Source organism: Musca autumnalis, unplaced genomic scaffold (genome assembly GCF_047663935.1).
Source record: "Musca autumnalis isolate F117 unplaced genomic scaffold, ASM4766393v1 scaffold_4, whole genome shotgun sequence".
Classification (NCBI taxonomy): Eukaryota; Metazoa; Arthropoda; class Insecta; order Diptera; family Muscidae; genus Musca; species Musca autumnalis.
In genome coordinates, this window is record NW_027411977.1 from 166,551,283 (window position 1) to 166,568,867 (window position 17,585).

Consider the following 17,585-nt stretch of genomic DNA (forward strand, 5'->3'; position numbering starts at 1 on the left):
AAGGTCTCAAATCGCAGCAAAAGCGGGGCATCAGTGGAGTAGGAGGAACACCATGTAGATGTTCCTGGAGAACACCCTAGATCTATTTTCCTTATGTTGCTAATATTTATTTAATTTTCAGTGGAAAATCAAATAATTTTCGTAAACAACCTTCGTTTGTTAAATTATATCTTATCCGCCAATCTTATTGTCTGTCAAATCAGCTGACTTCTTGCAAGTGATTGAAAATTGTTGTTCGATAACATTCTGCAAATTTTTAGCTTCGAGAGTGTAAAGTTAATTGGGAGAAGTTACTGAGAATTTGCTGAGTACTTACAAGTACTTTTTACTTGCGAATTTATCGAACAGACCTACTGTCATATGTGCTGAAATTTTCCCTCGGTTTACAGTAGAGCTGGCAAACCATCGATATTCCCAACATTAAGTGGGGTTCAGACGATCAGTTTTGACTGACAGCTTTTGGTCAAATATCGATTGCTTCAGTTTTGTTGTGCTGTTCGTAGCGGCCAAACAGTCATTCAAGTTGGATGACAAACCAACAGTCAAGTTGAAAAATTACTGTGTTCACATAGCTTTAAAATCATATAAATAACAACTTTTATTAATAAATATGGATGACAAAAAGATTGGATGTGCATTTTTGATCATTTCGCTTTTAGAGGAAGAAAATAAAGTGACAAGAAGAAGGAAATGGGTAAAAAAATGGATAGCCTCCCAAAAACAATATCCACATGTTAATATTTTAAAAGAAATTCGAGATTCTGAGCCAAACGCTGTCCACTCCAGCTCCTGAAGATTCAGATTGCTTTATTTTTTTCAATTCCCTTCTGTACGATGAGCGGATTACGTATATTTTCTTCTTGACGTCGTCAATAGAACAATCCTTCTTGTATTTCTTCATAACATTTAGTAGTTCTCCATATGCTTTTGTTTTAATGTCGCGCATCATATATTCTGGACTGGTTATGTCCCAGAGGCATCTTTGCATTTCGTAGCCACATAAAAATTCATTTTTGTTGTCCATGTTTGTCGTTTTGTTTGCAATTTTTTGCTTGGCCGATATTAAAATGAAGGAAAAGATTTTTGTCTGCTATTTTTATCTCTTATTTGCAATAATAATCAATCAAATTAATAAAAACACACGACTTTTTTAACTTTTATTTGATATTTACTCTGCTAATTTATTCCTTGACTGTCGTTGTTTCGTTCACACGGCCAAACAAACAAACAACCAACAGCTGACTGTCCAACATCCACAAAAAATTTTGTGGTTGCCTGATGACTGACAAAAATGAACGACCACACTGGCAAGCAACCGATTATTTGAACAAAGCTGTCAGTCAAAACTGATCGTCTGAACCCCACTTTAGATATTTTCGATATAATATTTTAAAATACCGATTGATATCGATATTATCGTTAAGTTGTCAGCACCATTAATTTGGAGTTGAAAATGGAGAAATGGTCAATGCTTTTCAAGTAGTTCACAGAAATATAAAGGAGAATAAGCAATTGCTTTTAATATATAAAAATATTAAAAAAATACATTTTACTTTTCCGAAAAATGTGTAGATGTGACTACGGACTTACTTTCTCTACACACAAAAACCCGAAAAGCAGCGAAATTTTAATTTATTTCAATGAATTTTAGATTGGGGTTTTTGTTCCGATAATAACGATAGGCAAAACTATCTATCGATATTTAATTTTTAAAAAATAATCGATTTTATCGATAGTGCCATCGATTTTTTGCCAGCTCTAGTTTACAGTCGCTAATGTATGCAATATTGGGGATTTTCCATATGCCATTTACTTTTTGCGTCCACACCAGTAGTGCGATTCTGTAACCCTCTACCGATGGAATTAACGACAAATGTCGATAGTTAACGATATTTATCGGTAAGTGCTATTCTGTATACAAATTTTACTGATTTTTATGTCGGTAATTATCGAAAATCATCGGTCAGTTACCGACGAAAAAAAAGGAGTCGTTAAGTCTACCGATATAATAGAATTTTCATATTTTAAACAAAAATATCAATGAAAATAAATTTTTTAAGAAATGATTTTGGAATATATTTCATGGCAAATAAAAAGATAAGCTGAGATACATTTCTTTACGCATAAAAAAGAAAATTCTATGACATATGGAGGATCCTTTCAAACTAAATAATAGGAAGCTTATGACAAATTGGAAATGGATACATTTTATAAAGTAATGGATGAAATTGGGGGTCATTTGGAAACCTCCAGAATTGCGGGAGAAATCTCTGAGAAAATAATAACTATTTTCAGTACGAACAAAATATTTTGAAGGATATATTCCGTAGCAGTTGCTTCCCATATAAAAATGTATTGGTGGTTTCGATTAGCATCAACATTAAAAGAAAGAAGAATATCACCATGGTCGTCATATTCCCTAATAATACGTAATTCTGATATAACAGATCAATATACACAATTTTACTATTCCTGTTCAAAATACACATATTAACAGCCTGTTTCTGTATGTCGAAAGAAGAATGTGTGCGAATGAAACACGCCCGAACTTTAGTTTTCGAAATAATTTAACCTTTGATTTTGCTTCAAAACAAAAAAAAAAAACAAATTTGAAAAACACACAAGAGTTTGGACGTGTTTCTTTCGCACACATTCTTCTTTCGACATACAGAAACAGGCTGTTAATATGTGTATTTTGAACAGGAATAGTAAAATTGTGTATATTGATCTGTTATATCAGAATTACGTATTATTAGGGAATATGACGACCATGCTGATATTCTTCTTTCTTTTAATGTTGAAGCTAATCGAAACCACCAATACATTTTTATATGGGAAGCAACTGCTACGGAATATATCCTTCAAAATATTTTGTTCGTACTGAAAATAGTTATTATTTTCTCAGAGATTTCTCCCGCAATTCTGGAGGTTTCCAAATGACCCCCAATTTCATCCATTACTTTATAAAATGTATCCATTTCCAATTTGTCATAAGCTTCCTATTATTTAGTTTGAAAGGATCCTCCATATGTCATAGAATTTTCTTTTTTATGCGTAAAGAAATGTATCTCAGCTTATCTTTTTATTTGCCATGAAATATATTCCAAAATCATTTCTTAAAAAATTTATTTTCATTGATATTTTTGTTTAAAATATGAAAATTCTATTATATCGGTAGACTTAACGACTCCTTTTTTTTCGTCGGTAACTGACCGATGATTTTCGATAATTACCGACATAAAAATCGGTAAAATTTGTAAGTAAGTAAGTAAGTAATATTTTTATTGAGTCTTCTTCTTTTCGATAATAGAATGAAATGTACAGTAAATGATTAAGTAAGTTAGAACTATATCAGTCTTATTCTAACACATATGAAAATGTATCTGCTACATGCAAACAGTTAAGAGTGATTTTATACATAGTATATTAAGGTGATAAAAGAGAGTAAGCTTGCTCCCGGCCTAAACGACGACAGACAAAGCAATAGACGTTTGTCAAAATAAATAAACAATCTTAGAACTAAATAACAAAAACAATATGCCTGTTCGGAACTGTCAAACAGGGCGTATTACGAATGTAAACAAATATCACATAAACACATAAAGTGAATTGTACGCGAAGTAAATTAATTACAATTGTTCTTATTTCTTAACGAGTTGTGAATATCACAAAATATAAACAATAAATAAAATAATGTTTTAAAATATTGCCAAAATGTAAAAAAAATTAAATAAATGTTGCATTTGATCAATTATATTATTCGAAAGGAATGTGCAAGCAAGCAGCATACAATATTATCTGTTAAGTTAATTATAGCATTATAAAATTATTCCTTAGATATAAGTAACCATTTTTTACTTTATATTTTAGCCTCTATGAGATCCCAGCAGTGTCTTTACATAAAATTGAGGTAAAGTGTTATCTTCAGCAGCTTCGATGGATTGATTGATGATACCCACTGGTGACAGGTAAGCCTCTGTAGACCATGAAGTATGTTTTTCTTCATTGTAAATTTCATTCATTAAAATGTTTTCATGAGTGGAGAGTTTATCAATAAATAGCTTGTGGTGATAAAGAACATACAGACAAAAAGGGCGCACACCAGATGTTTCATATATGAAGGTGTTGGAATACATTTTGGTCGGGTTTTCATATTTTTTCCTGACGCATTTTCTTAGAATTTTCCGCTCGAATTCTTCGATCTCCTTGGCTACAGTCGGCGAAAACCAAATTGGGAAACCATACATTAGCACTGGGCGTATGGCAACTTTATAGAGAAGCAGTTTGGTCTCTTGTGGCAAGTACTTATTATTAAATAAATACGTAAAAGATCCTGTTAACTTCTTGGCTTTTTGCAGCATAGTACGAGCATGTGTGTTAAATTTGTCAAGTTTATCAAATGTGATTCCCAGATACTTAATGTTTGATTCAAAGGGGATTTCAATTCCTTCCAATGCAGTTCGAAGTCGTTTGCTCTGCGGAACCACATACTTTGGGCATTTCCCTGAAGCGTTTCTTATACAAATCGCTTGCGACTTTGCTGCATTGATCCATAATGCACATTAATCCACCGAAATGGCTGAAATTTGTGGTGGAGGGTATAAAATGTTCGGCCCGACCGAACTTAACGCTTTTCTTACTTGTTACTATTCATTCCGATAACATAAAGGAAAAAATGTTATCGTAGTAAAAAGTAGTAGCTTCTTGCAGGATCTGGAGCAAGAGTTGTATTGAGGATTTATGCCGGATTTAAAACAAATCCACCCAATACGAGGATTTATGTTTGTAATGGAAATCTGGTAGATGGCCGGATTTAACAAATAAAACCTGATAATGCACTAAATCCGGCTAATGAACTCATATTTAAATGGCCTATTATTTTGTTGTTTGTGAAGACAATATTTTTTTTTTAAAGGTCTCAAATCGCAGCAAAAGCGGGGCATCAGTGGAGTAGGAGGAACACCATGTAGATGTTCCTGGAGAACACCCTAGATCTATTTTCCTTATGTTGCTAATATTTATTTAATTTTCAGTGGAAAATCAAATAATTTTCGTAAACAACCTTCGTTTGTTAAATTATATCTTATCCGCCAATCTTATTGTCTGTCAAATCAGCTGACTTCTTGCAAGTGATTGAAAATTGTTGTTCGATAACATTCTGCAAATTTTTAGCTTCGAGAGTGTAAAGTTAATTGGGAGAAGTTACTGAGAATTTGCTGAGTACTTACAAGTACTTTTTACTTGCGAATTTATCGAACAGACCTACTGTCATATGTGCTGAAATTTTCCCTCGGTTTACAGTAGAGCTGGCAAACCATCGATATTCCCAACATTAAGTGGGGTTCAGACGATCAGTTTTGACTGACAGCTTTTGGTCAAATATCGATTGCTTCAGTTTTGTTGTGCTGTTCGTAGCGGCCAAACAGTCATTCAAGTTGGATGACAAACCAACAGTCAAGTTGAAAAATTACTGTGTTCACATAGCTTTAAAATCATATAAATAACAACTTTTATTAATAAATATGGATGACAAAAAGATTGGATGTGCATTTTTGATCATTTCGCTTTTAGAGGAAGAAAATAAAGTGACAAGAAGAAGGAAATGGGTAAAAAAATGGATAGCCTCCCAAAAACAATATCCACATGTGAATATTTTAAAAGAAATTCGAGATTCTGAGCCAAACGCTGTCCACTCCAGCTCCTGAAGATTCAGATTGCTTTATTTTTTTCAATTCCCTTCTGTACGATGAGCGGATTACGTATATTTTCTTCTTGACGTCGTCAATAGAACAATCCTTCTTGTATTTCTTCATAACATTTAGTAGTTCTCCATATGCTTTTGTTTTAATGTCGCGCATCATATATTCTGGACTGGTTATGTCCCAGAGGCATCTTTGCATTTCGTAGCCACATAAAAATTCATTTTTGTTGTCCATGTTTGTCGTTTTGTTTGCAATTTTTTGCTTGGCCGATATTAAAATGAAGGAAAAGATTTTTGTCTGCTATTTTTATCTCTTATTTGCAATAATAATCAATCAAATTAATAAAAACACACGACTTTTTTAACTTTTATTTGATATTTACTCTGCTAATTTATTCCTTGACTGTCGTTGTTTCGTTCACACGGCCAAACAAACAAACAACCAACAGCTGACTGTCCAACATCCACAAAAAATTTTGTGGTTGCCTGATGACTGACAAAAATGAACGACCACACTGGCAAGCAACCGATTATTTGAACAAAGCTGTCAGTCAAAACTGATCGTCTGAACCCCACTTTAGATATTTTCGATATAATATTTTAAAATACCGATTGATATCGATATTATCGTTAAGTTGTCAGCACCATTAATTTGGAGTTGAAAATGGAGAAATGGTCAATGCTTTTCAAGTAGTTCACAGAAATATAAAGGAGAATAAGCAATTGCTTTTAATATATAAAAATATTAAAAAAATACATTTTACTTTTCCGAAAAATGTGTAGATGTGACTACGGACTTACTTTCTCTACACACAAAAACCCGAAAAGCAGCGAAATTTTAATTTATTTCAATGAATTTTAGATTGGGGTTTTTGTTCCGATAATAACGATAGGCAAAACTATCTATCGATATTTAATTTTTAAAAAATAATCGATTTTATCGATAGTGCCATCGATTTTTTGCCAGCTCTAGTTTACAGTCGCTAATGTATGCAATATTGGGGATTTTCCATATGCCATTTACTTTTTGCGTCCACACCAGTAGTGCGATTCTGTAACCCTCTACCGATGGAATTAACGACAAATGTCGATAGTTAACGATATTTATCGGTAAGTGCTATTCTGTATACAAATTTTACTGATTTTTATGTCGGTAATTATCGAAAATCATCGGTCAGTTACCGACGAAAAAAAAGGAGTCGTTAAGTCTACCGATATAATAGAATTTTCATATTTTAAACAAAAATATCAATGAAAATAAATTTTTTAAGAAATGATTTTGGAATATATTTCATGGCAAATAAAAAGATAAGCTGAGATACATTTCTTTACGCATAAAAAAGAAAATTCTATGACATATGGAGGATCCTTTCAAACTAAATAATAGGAAGCTTATGACAAATTGGAAATGGATACATTTTATAAAGTAATGGATGAAATTGGGGGTCATTTGGAAACCTCCAGAATTGCGGGAGAAATCTCTGAGAAAATAATAACTATTTTCAGTACGAACAAAATATTTTGAAGGATATATTCCGTAGCAGTTGCTTCCCATATAAAAATGTATTGGTGGTTTCGATTAGCATCAACATTAAAAGAAAGAAGAATATCACCATGGTCGTCATATTCCCTAATAATACGTAATTCTGATATAACAGATCAATATACACAATTTTACTATTCCTGTTCAAAATACACATATTAACAGCCTGTTTCTGTATGTCGAAAGAAGAATGTGTGCGAATGAAACACGCCCGAACTTTAGTTTTCGAAATAATTTAACCTTTGATTTTGCTTCAAAACAAAAAAAAAAACAAATTTGAAAAACACACAAGAGTTTGGACGTGTTTCTTTCGCACACATTCTTCTTTCGACATACAGAAACAGGCTGTTAATATGTGTATTTTGAACAGGAATAGTAAAATTGTGTATATTGATCTGTTATATCAGAATTACGTATTATTAGGGAATATGACGACCATGCTGATATTCTTCTTTCTTTTAATGTTGAAGCTAATCGAAACCACCAATACATTTTTATATGGGAAGCAACTGCTACGGAATATATCCTTCAAAATATTTTGTTCGTACTGAAAATAGTTATTATTTTCTCAGAGATTTCTCCCGCAATTCTGGAGGTTTCCAAATGACCCCCAATTTCATCCATTACTTTATAAAATGTATCCATTTCCAATTTGTCATAAGCTTCCTATTATTTAGTTTGAAAGGATCCTCCATATGTCATAGAATTTTCTTTTTTATGCGTAAAGAAATGTATCTCAGCTTATCTTTTTATTTGCCATGAAATATATTCCAAAATCATTTCTTAAAAAATTTATTTTCATTGATATTTTTGTTTAAAATATGAAAATTCTATTATATCGGTAGACTTAACGACTCCTTTTTTTTCGTCGGTAACTGACCGATGATTTTCGATAATTACCGACATAAAAATCGGTAAAATTTGTAAGTAAGTAAGTAAGTAATATTTTTATTGAGTCTTCTTCTTTTCGATAATAGAATGAAATGTACAGTAAATGATTAAGTAAGTTAGAACTATATCAGTCTTATTCTAACACATATGAAAATGTATCTGCTACATGCAAACAGTTAAGAGTGATTTTATACATAGTATATTAAGGTGATAAAAGAGAGTAAGCTTGCTCCCGGCCTAAACGACGACAGACAAAGCAATAGACGTTTGTCAAAATAAATAAACAATCTTAGAACTAAATAACAAAAACAATATGCCTGTTCGGAACTGTCAAACAGGGCGTATTACGAATGTAAACAAATATCACATAAACACATAAAGTGAATTGTACGCGAAGTAAATTAATTACAATTGTTCTTATTTTTTAACGAGTTGTGAATATCACAAAATATAAACAATAAATAAAATAATGTTTTAAAATATTGCCAAAATGTAAAAAAAATTAAATAAATGTTGCATTTGATCAATTATATTATTCGAAAGGAATGTGCAAGCAAGCAGCATACAATATTATCTGTTAAGTTAATTATAGCATTATAAAATTATTCCTTAGATATAAGTAACCATTTTTTACTTTATATTTTAGCCTCTATGAGATCCCAGCAGTGTCTTTACATAAAATTGAGGTAAAGTGTTATCTTCAGCAGCTTCGATGGATTGATTGATGATACCCACTGGTGACAGGTAAGCCTCTGTAGACCATGAAGTATGTTTTTCTTCATTGTAAATTTCATTCATTAAAATGTTTTCATGAGTGGAGAGTTTATCAATAAATAGCTTGTGGTGATAAAGAGCATACAGACAAAAAGGGCGCACACCAGATGTTTCATATATGAAGGTGTTGGAATACATTTTGGTCGGGTTTTCATATTTTTTCCTGACGCATTTTCTTAGAATTTTCCGCTCGAATTCTTCGATCTCCTTGGCTACAGTCGGCGAAAACCAAATTGGGAAACCATACATTAGCACTGGGCGTATGGCAACTTTATAGAGAAGCAGTTTGGTCTCTTGTGGCAAGTACTTATTATTAAATAAATACGTAAAAGATCCTGTTAACTTCTTGGCTTTTTGCAGCATAGTACGAGCATGTGTGTTAAATTTGTCAAGTTTATCAAATGTGATTCCCAGATACTTAATGTTTGATTCAAAGGGGATTTCAATTCCTTCCAATGCAGTTCGAAGTCGTTTGCTCTGCGGAACCACATACTTTGGGCATTTCCCTGAAGCGTTTCTTATACAAATCGCTTGCGACTTTGCTGCATTGATCCATAATGCACATTAATCCACCGAAATGGCTGAAATTTGTGGTGGAGGGTATAAAATGTTCGGCCCGACCGAACTTAACGCTTTTCTTACTTGTTACTATTCATTCCGATAACATAAAGGAAAAAATGTTATCGTAGTAAAAAGTAGTAGCTTCTTGCAGGATCTGGAGCAAGAGTTGTATTGAGGATTTATGCCGGATTTAAAACAAATCCACCCAATACGAGGATTTATGTTTGTAATGGAAATCTGGTAGATGGCCGGATTTAACAAATAAAACCTGATAATGCACTAAATCCGGCTAATGAACTCATATTTAAATGGCCTATTATTTTGTTGTTTGTGAAGACAATATTTTTTTTTTAAAGGTCTCAAATCGCAGCAAAAGCGGGGCATCAGTGGAGTAGGAGGAACACCATGTAGATGTTCCTGGAGAACACCCTAGATCTATTTTCCTTATGTTGCTAATATTTATTTAATTTTCAGTGGAAAATCAAATAATTTTCGTAAACAACCTTCGTTTGTTAAATTATATCTTATCCGCCAATCTTATTGTCTGTCAAATCAGCTGACTTCTTGCAAGTGATTGAAAATTGTTGTTCGATAACATTCTGCAAATTTTTAGCTTCGAGAGTGTAAAGTTAATTGGGAGAAGTTACTGAGAATTTGCTGAGTACTTACAAGTACTTTTTACTTGCGAATTTATCGAACAGACCTACTGTCATATGTGCTGAAATTTTCCCTCGGTTTACAGTAGAGCTGGCAAACTATCGATATTCCCAACATTAAGTGGGGTTCAGACGATCAGTTTTGACTGACAGCTTTTGGTCAAATATCGATTGCTTCAGTTTTGTTGTGCTGTTCGTAGCGGCCAAACAGTCATTCAAGTTGGATGACAAACCAACAGTCAAGTTGAAAAATTACTGTGTTCACATAGCTTTAAAATCATATAAATAACAACTTTTATTAATAAATATGGATGACAAAAAGATTGGATGTGCATTTTTGATCATTTCGCTTTTAGAGGAAGAAAATAAAGTGACAAGAAGAAGGAAATGGGTAAAAAAATGGATAGCCTCCCAAAAACAATATCCACATGTGAATATTTTAAAAGAAATTCGAGATTCTGAGCCAAACGCTGTCCACTCCAGCTCCTGAAGATTCAGATTGCTTTATTTTTTTCAATTCCCTTCTGTACGATGAGCGGATTACGTATATTTTCTTCTTGACGTCGTCAATAGAACAATCCTTCTTGTATTTCTTCATAACATTTAGTAGTTCTCCATATGCTTTTGTTTTAATGTCGCGCATCATATATTCTGGACTGGTTATGTCCCAGAGGCATCTTTGCATTTCGTAGCCACATAAAAATTCATTTTTGTTGTCCATGTTTGTCGTTTTGTTTGCAATTTTTTGCTTGGCCGATATTAAAATGAAGGAAAAGATTTTTGTCTGCTATTTTTATCTCTTATTTGCAATAATAATCAATCAAATTAATAAAAACACACGACTTTTTTAACTTTTATTTGATATTTACTCTGCTAATTTATTCCTTGACTGTCGTTGTTTCGTTCACACGGCCAAACAAACAAACAACCAACAGCTGACTGTCCAACATCCACAAAAAATTTTGTGGTTGCCTGATGACTGACAAAAATGAACGACCACACTGGCAAGCAACCGATTATTTGAACAAAGCTGTCAGTCAAAACTGATCGTCTGAACCCCACTTTAGATATTTTCGATATAATATTTTAAAATACCGATTGATATCGATATTATCGTTAAGTTGTCAGCACCATTAATTTGGAGTTGAAAATGGAGAAATGGTCAATGCTTTTCAAGTAGTTCACAGAAATATAAAGGAGAATAAGCAATTGCTTTTAATATATAAAAATATTAAAAAAATACATTTTACTTTTCCGAAAAATGTGTAGATGTGACTACGGACTTACTTTCTCTACACACAAAAACCCGAAAAGCAGCGAAATTTTAATTTATTTCAATGAATTTTAGATTGGGGTTTTTGTTCCGATAATAACGATAGGCAAAACTATCTATCGATATTTAATTTTTAAAAAATAATCGATTTTATCGATAGTGCCATCGATTTTTTGCCAGCTCTAGTTTACAGTCGCTAATGTATGCAATATTGGGGATTTTCCATATGCCATTTACTTTTTGCGTCCACACCAGTAGTGCGATTCTGTAACCCTCTACCGATGGAATTAACGACAAATGTCGATAGTTAACGATATTTATCGGTAAGTGCTATTCTGTATACAAATTTTACTGATTTTTATGTCGGTAATTATCGAAAATCATCGGTCAGTTACCGACGAAAAAAAAGGAGTCGTTAAGTCTACCGATATAATAGAATTTTCATATTTTAAACAAAAATATCAATGAAAATAAATTTTTTAAGAAATGATTTTGGAATATATTTCATGGCAAATAAAAAGATAAGCTGAGATACATTTCTTTACGCATAAAAAAGAAAATTCTATGACATATGGAGGATCCTTTCAAACTAAATAATAGGAAGCTTATGACAAATTGGAAATGGATACATTTTATAAAGTAATGGATGAAATTGGGGGTCATTTGGAAACCTCCAGAATTGCGGGAGAAATCTCTGAGAAAATAATAACTATTTTCAGTACGAACAAAATATTTTGAAGGATATATTCCGTAGCAGTTGCTTCCCATATAAAAATGTATTGGTGGTTTCGATTAGCATCAACATTAAAAGAAAGAAGAATATCACCATGGTCGTCATATTCCCTAATAATACGTAATTCTGATATAACAGATCAATATACACAATTTTACTATTCCTGTTCAAAATACACATATTAACAGCCTGTTTCTGTATGTCGAAAGAAGAATGTGTGCGAATGAAACACGCCCGAACTTTAGTTTTCGAAATAATTTAACCTTTGATTTTGCTTCAAAACAAAAAAAAAAAAAACAAATTTGAAAAACACACAAGAGTTTGGACGTGTTTCTTTCGCACACATTCTTCTTTCGACATACAGAAACAGGCTGTTAATATGTGTATTTTGAACAGGAATAGTAAAATTGTGTATATTGATCTGTTATATCAGAATTACGTATTATTAGGGAATATGACGACCATGCTGATATTCTTCTTTCTTTTAATGTTGAAGCTAATCGAAACCACCAATACATTTTTATATGGGAAGCAACTGCTACGGAATATATCCTTCAAAATATTTTGTTCGTACTGAAAATAGTTATTATTTTCTCAGAGATTTCTCCCGCAATTCTGGAGGTTTCCAAATGACCCCCAATTTCATCCATTACTTTATAAAATGTATCCATTTCCAATTTGTCATAAGCTTCCTATTATTTAGTTTGAAAGGATCCTCCATATGTCATAGAATTTTCTTTTTTATGCGTAAAGAAATGTATCTCAGCTTATCTTTTTATTTGCCATGAAATATATTCCAAAATCATTTCTTAAAAAATTTATTTTCATTGATATTTTTGTTTAAAATATGAAAATTCTATTATATCGGTAGACTTAACGACTCCTTTTTTTTCGTCGGTAACTGACCGATGATTTTCGATAATTACCGACATAAAAATCGGTAAAATTTGTAAGTAAGTAAGTAAGTAATATTTTTATTGAGTCTTCTTCTTTTCGATAATAGAATGAAATGTACAGTAAATGATTAAGTAAGTTAGAACTATATCAGTCTTATTCTAACACATATGAAAATGTATCTGCTACATGCAAACAGTTAAGAGTGATTTTATACATAGTATATTAAGGTGATAAAAGAGAGTAAGCTTGCTCCCGGCCTAAACGACGACAGACAAAGCAATAGACGTTTGTCAAAATAAATAAACAATCTTAGAACTAAATAACAAAAACAATATGCCTGTTCGGAACTGTCAAACAGGGCGTATTACGAATGTAAACAAATATCACATAAACACATAAAGTGAATTGTACGCGAAGTAAATTAATTACAATTGTTCTTATTTTTTAACGAGTTGTGAATATCACAAAATATAAACAATAAATAAAATAATGTTTTAAAATATTGCCAAAATGTAAAAAAAATTAAATAAATGTTGCATTTGATCAATTATATTATTCGAAAGGAATGTGCAAGCAAGCAGCATACAATATTATCTGTTAAGTTAATTATAGCATTATAAAATTATTCCTTAGATATAAGTAACCATTTTTTACTTTATATTTTAGCCTCTATGAGATCCCAGCAGTGTCTTTACATAAAATTGAGGTAAAGTGTTATCTTCAGCAGCTTCGATGGATTGATTGATGATACCCACTGGTGACAGGTAAGCCTCTGTAGACCATGAAGTATGTTTTTCTTCATTGTAAATTTCATTCATTAAAATGTTTTCATGAGTGGAGAGTTTATCAATAAATAGCTTGTGGTGATAAAGAGCATACAGACAAAAAGGGCGCACACCAGATGTTTCATATATGAAGGTGTTGGAATACATTTTGGTCGGGTTTTCATATTTTTTCCTGACGCATTTTCTTAGAATTTTCCGCTCGAATTCTTCGATCTCCTTGGCTACAGTCGGCGAAAACCAAATTGGGAAACCATACATTAGCACTGGGCGTATGGCAACTTTATAGAGAAGCAGTTTGGTCTCTTGTGGCAAGTACTTATTATTAAATAAATACGTAAAAGATCCTGTTAACTTCTTGGCTTTTTGCAGCATAGTACGAGCATGTGTGTTAAATTTGTCAAGTTTATCAAATGTGATTCCCAGATACTTAATGTTTGATTCAAAGGGGATTTCAATTCCTTCCAATGCAGTTCGAAGTCGTTTGCTCTGCGGAACCACATACTTTGGGCATTTCCCTGAAGCGTTTCTTATACAAATCGCTTGCGACTTTGCTGCATTGATCCTAATGCCCCACGATTTGTAATATTCGTTTATATTATGCAGATGTTCTGATGCATAATGCAGAGCTTGTTCAGGTGAAATGCTATGCGCATAAATTAAGCAATCATCTGCATAGAGAATTGCTTTTGAGTGGTATGTGGAAAATCATTTAGAAATATGTTGAACAGGAGTGGGGCCAACACGCTTCCTTGAGGGACTCCGCTATTCACTGAACCATGCTGAGATAGTTCAATGTTTATTTGGACGAAAAATTTTCTATCTGATAGGTAGCTCTGAATTATTTTGATCAGGAACGGATCAAGGCCCAGATCAATCAATTTGTATATTATACCTTTATGACATACTGAGTCAAAGGCCTTTTCTATGTCAAGCGATATGGCCACAGTACAACTTTGTATTCTCAAATTTGTCACTATATCATTTTGGAACTTGAGAAGAGCGTGTACTGTGGAATGTTTCTGTTGGAATCCGAATTGAAAATTTGAAATGGGGTTGATGATGAATTCATGTTCAATTTTTTCCTTCAGGATGTGCTCCAGGGTTTTACCAATGTTCGATAAAAGTGAAATAGGCCGATAATCAGAAATAACTTCACTATTCGACTTTTTCTTGATCGGAATTATTTTGGCCAACTTCCACATTTCTGGGAAATATCCATTGTTGATTGAGTTGTTAAAAATACATGATAGAAAACGAAAGGCTGCGTCCGGAAACTTTCGTATTATGTAATTGGAAATTCCATCAACACCAGATGACTTTTTGTTATTGGTTTCCAAAATAACCGATTTAATCTTTTCCATATTTGTGAAATGATAATCATCTACGTTGCAAATAGAAGTGAAATCATTGTTAAAAGTGTATATGTGAGGTGGAAATGTTGAAGCAAATGACATTATTCTTGAATGAAAATCATCAACAGGTGAATCAGGAACAGATTCCCGAAAAACAGATGAGTAATATTGATGAAAATGACTGGCTATTTCTGAGGAATTAGAGACACTATTATTGTCGACAATAATATGTTGACAAAAAGGAGATTTTTTACCGCCGCTGAATTGACGGATTTCTTTAAAGGCAGATGGACCAGGTTTAATATTCTGTAGACGAGAACTAAACAACTGCGCTTCTTCCAATCTTATCGATTCCTTAATAATTATTTTCAATAGACTTATTTGTTTTGAAATAATTTTATACTCACGACTGAGTCTGTTTCCAGTTCGATGAAATATTTTTTTTAGTTCCTTTTGCCATTGATATTTTATCTTGTAAAGTCTCTTTGATCTTTCAGACAAGGGAAACTTTCCGTTATTGACCGTTATCTTCTGGGAGTGGGCATCATGAACCGTATTAAAATGTGTGTTAAATTCCTGAATTAATTCGTCGATATCTGCATTCTCCAGGTTTGTGTTTGATGGTGGCATAATGTCGTGGATCGAGGATTCAAAATCTCTCCGAAAATTATCCCAGTTTGTATCTTTATAGGAAATAAATGTTTTCGGTGTATTTAGAATTATTTCAGAACAATCCAATTTTAGATTTAACTTCAATGGGAAATGATCCGAAAAAGATGGCAGTGATGAAATTTGGAAGTTGGGAATAAAGCAGTTGACCAATGTTGGACTGATGAGGAAATGATCTAAATAGGACGGACCATTCGGGTAAGATGGAGAGGTGTCACATATGCGTTTCACATCCAGAATATTGGTTTGCAGCCAAGAGTTTAACGTTTTTCCATTTGAATTTTCCATAGTATCACCCCAGGAGGGACTCCTTGCATTCAAATCCCCACCGAGAATAAAACCATCGAAGTTTGAACAGATTCGAAGAATTGATTCCAAGTCTGATTCCAGTTGCAGTGTCGGGTAGTTGCAGGGGATATATATGGAACCCAGTACATATTTTTTCTGAGAACCATTATGTGATGTATCCAACTGTATGAGACAGGTATTAATTCCCACGTCGTTGACAACAATTTTTGTGTAACGGATGTTGCTTTTTATGAATATGGCAACTCCAATAGGTGAGTGATGATAGATAAAGTTATAACCATCGATTCTAACAGTTTTATTTCTCCTTAGGTGACATTCTTGGATGAAACCAACATCAATGTTGTTATGCATAAGTGTCTTATGTAGATCAATTTGTCTACTTCTGTCCCACAGCGATCTGACGTTGAAAGTTAATAAATTTAGAACTCTATGGTCCATATTGTTGGCGTACTTTATTCAGAATCCGCAAGAATTCTGCCTTTGCTTTTGATTTTTCCATGTTTTTGAAGTTGTTTAAGAACATGGTAATTTCCTCTTCCAATGACATTTCTTCTGGTTCCAAGAAGTGGTTGGCTAGATTTAGAAAATCATCAATAATCGATGGTTTCTGAGTACGTTGCGTTGATTTTGCGAAGCAACCAGCAAAAGATTTTTGTGGTGTTATAAATGACATGTTAACAGCCTTGCTAACATTTTTTGATGCGATGATTTTGTCTTCGCGATTTTTGGCAATATTTTTCAGTTTAGCCTCGCTGTATTTTTTAAACACAGGGCAACCCTTCCAGTTCGCGGGATGTCCAAATTTTTGCAAAATGGCTCCGTGGAGTCTTTACGCTTTCTTTGACATTCACCAGGTGCATGAACTTTATCGCATTTGACACAATTGTACGCTGAATTGCAGTTACGTGAGATGTGTCCCCATCTCTGGCATCTATGGCATTGTACTTCGCCACTCTTTTTCTTGGGTTTTTCCCAATAAATATCCTGGGTAAACAAACTTCGGATATGTGAGACATCCCCTAAGTTTTTGCCTGGTAGCAAGGAAACCAAAAACAAACCAGTGTCTTCGCCGGTTTTAATGGATTTGGGCGTTGTAAATTTTGTCACTGATGCCACTGTGTTGGGCATCACAATGTCCAATTCAGCCTTGATTTCATCTGGGTCTGGATATGCATATAGACCCCTTAAAACCGAACCAACTTGCTTCATTTCCTTTGGAGTAAATGAGTAAGAATGAATTTCTTTCGCTCTTAAAATAGCCATCATCGACGAATGGACATTTGGGTCGGCGAAATAAAGTTTGCTTTTGTTTTTGTTTATATTTTTGATTCTGATCTCCGAATCTTTAATTATGGATTTTAAAGAATCTACTAGGGCTTTGATGTTTACATTAAAAACGAAAATGGGTGGACACCATTTTGTTTTATTGCTTGATACATTC

At 33.1% G+C, this 17,585-nt stretch overlaps 1 long non-coding RNA gene across 2 annotated transcripts; it reads left to right on the plus strand.

Moving 5' to 3' along the window:
• Positions 1-13,111: 13,111 nt before the first annotated feature.
• Positions 13,112-16,940, plus strand: LOC141401511 (uncharacterized). Of its 2 annotated transcripts, none has more exons than XR_012412392.1 (5): positions 13,112-13,793; positions 15,664-15,841; positions 15,911-16,033; positions 16,126-16,395; positions 16,454-16,940. It is a non-coding gene; the product is annotated as an uncharacterized lncRNA (long non-coding RNA). The 2 variants fall into 2 exon arrangements; XR_012412391.1 differs by having other exon boundaries at positions 13,121-13,793; positions 15,776-15,841.
• The last annotated feature ends 645 nt before the right edge of the window (positions 16,941-17,585 follow it).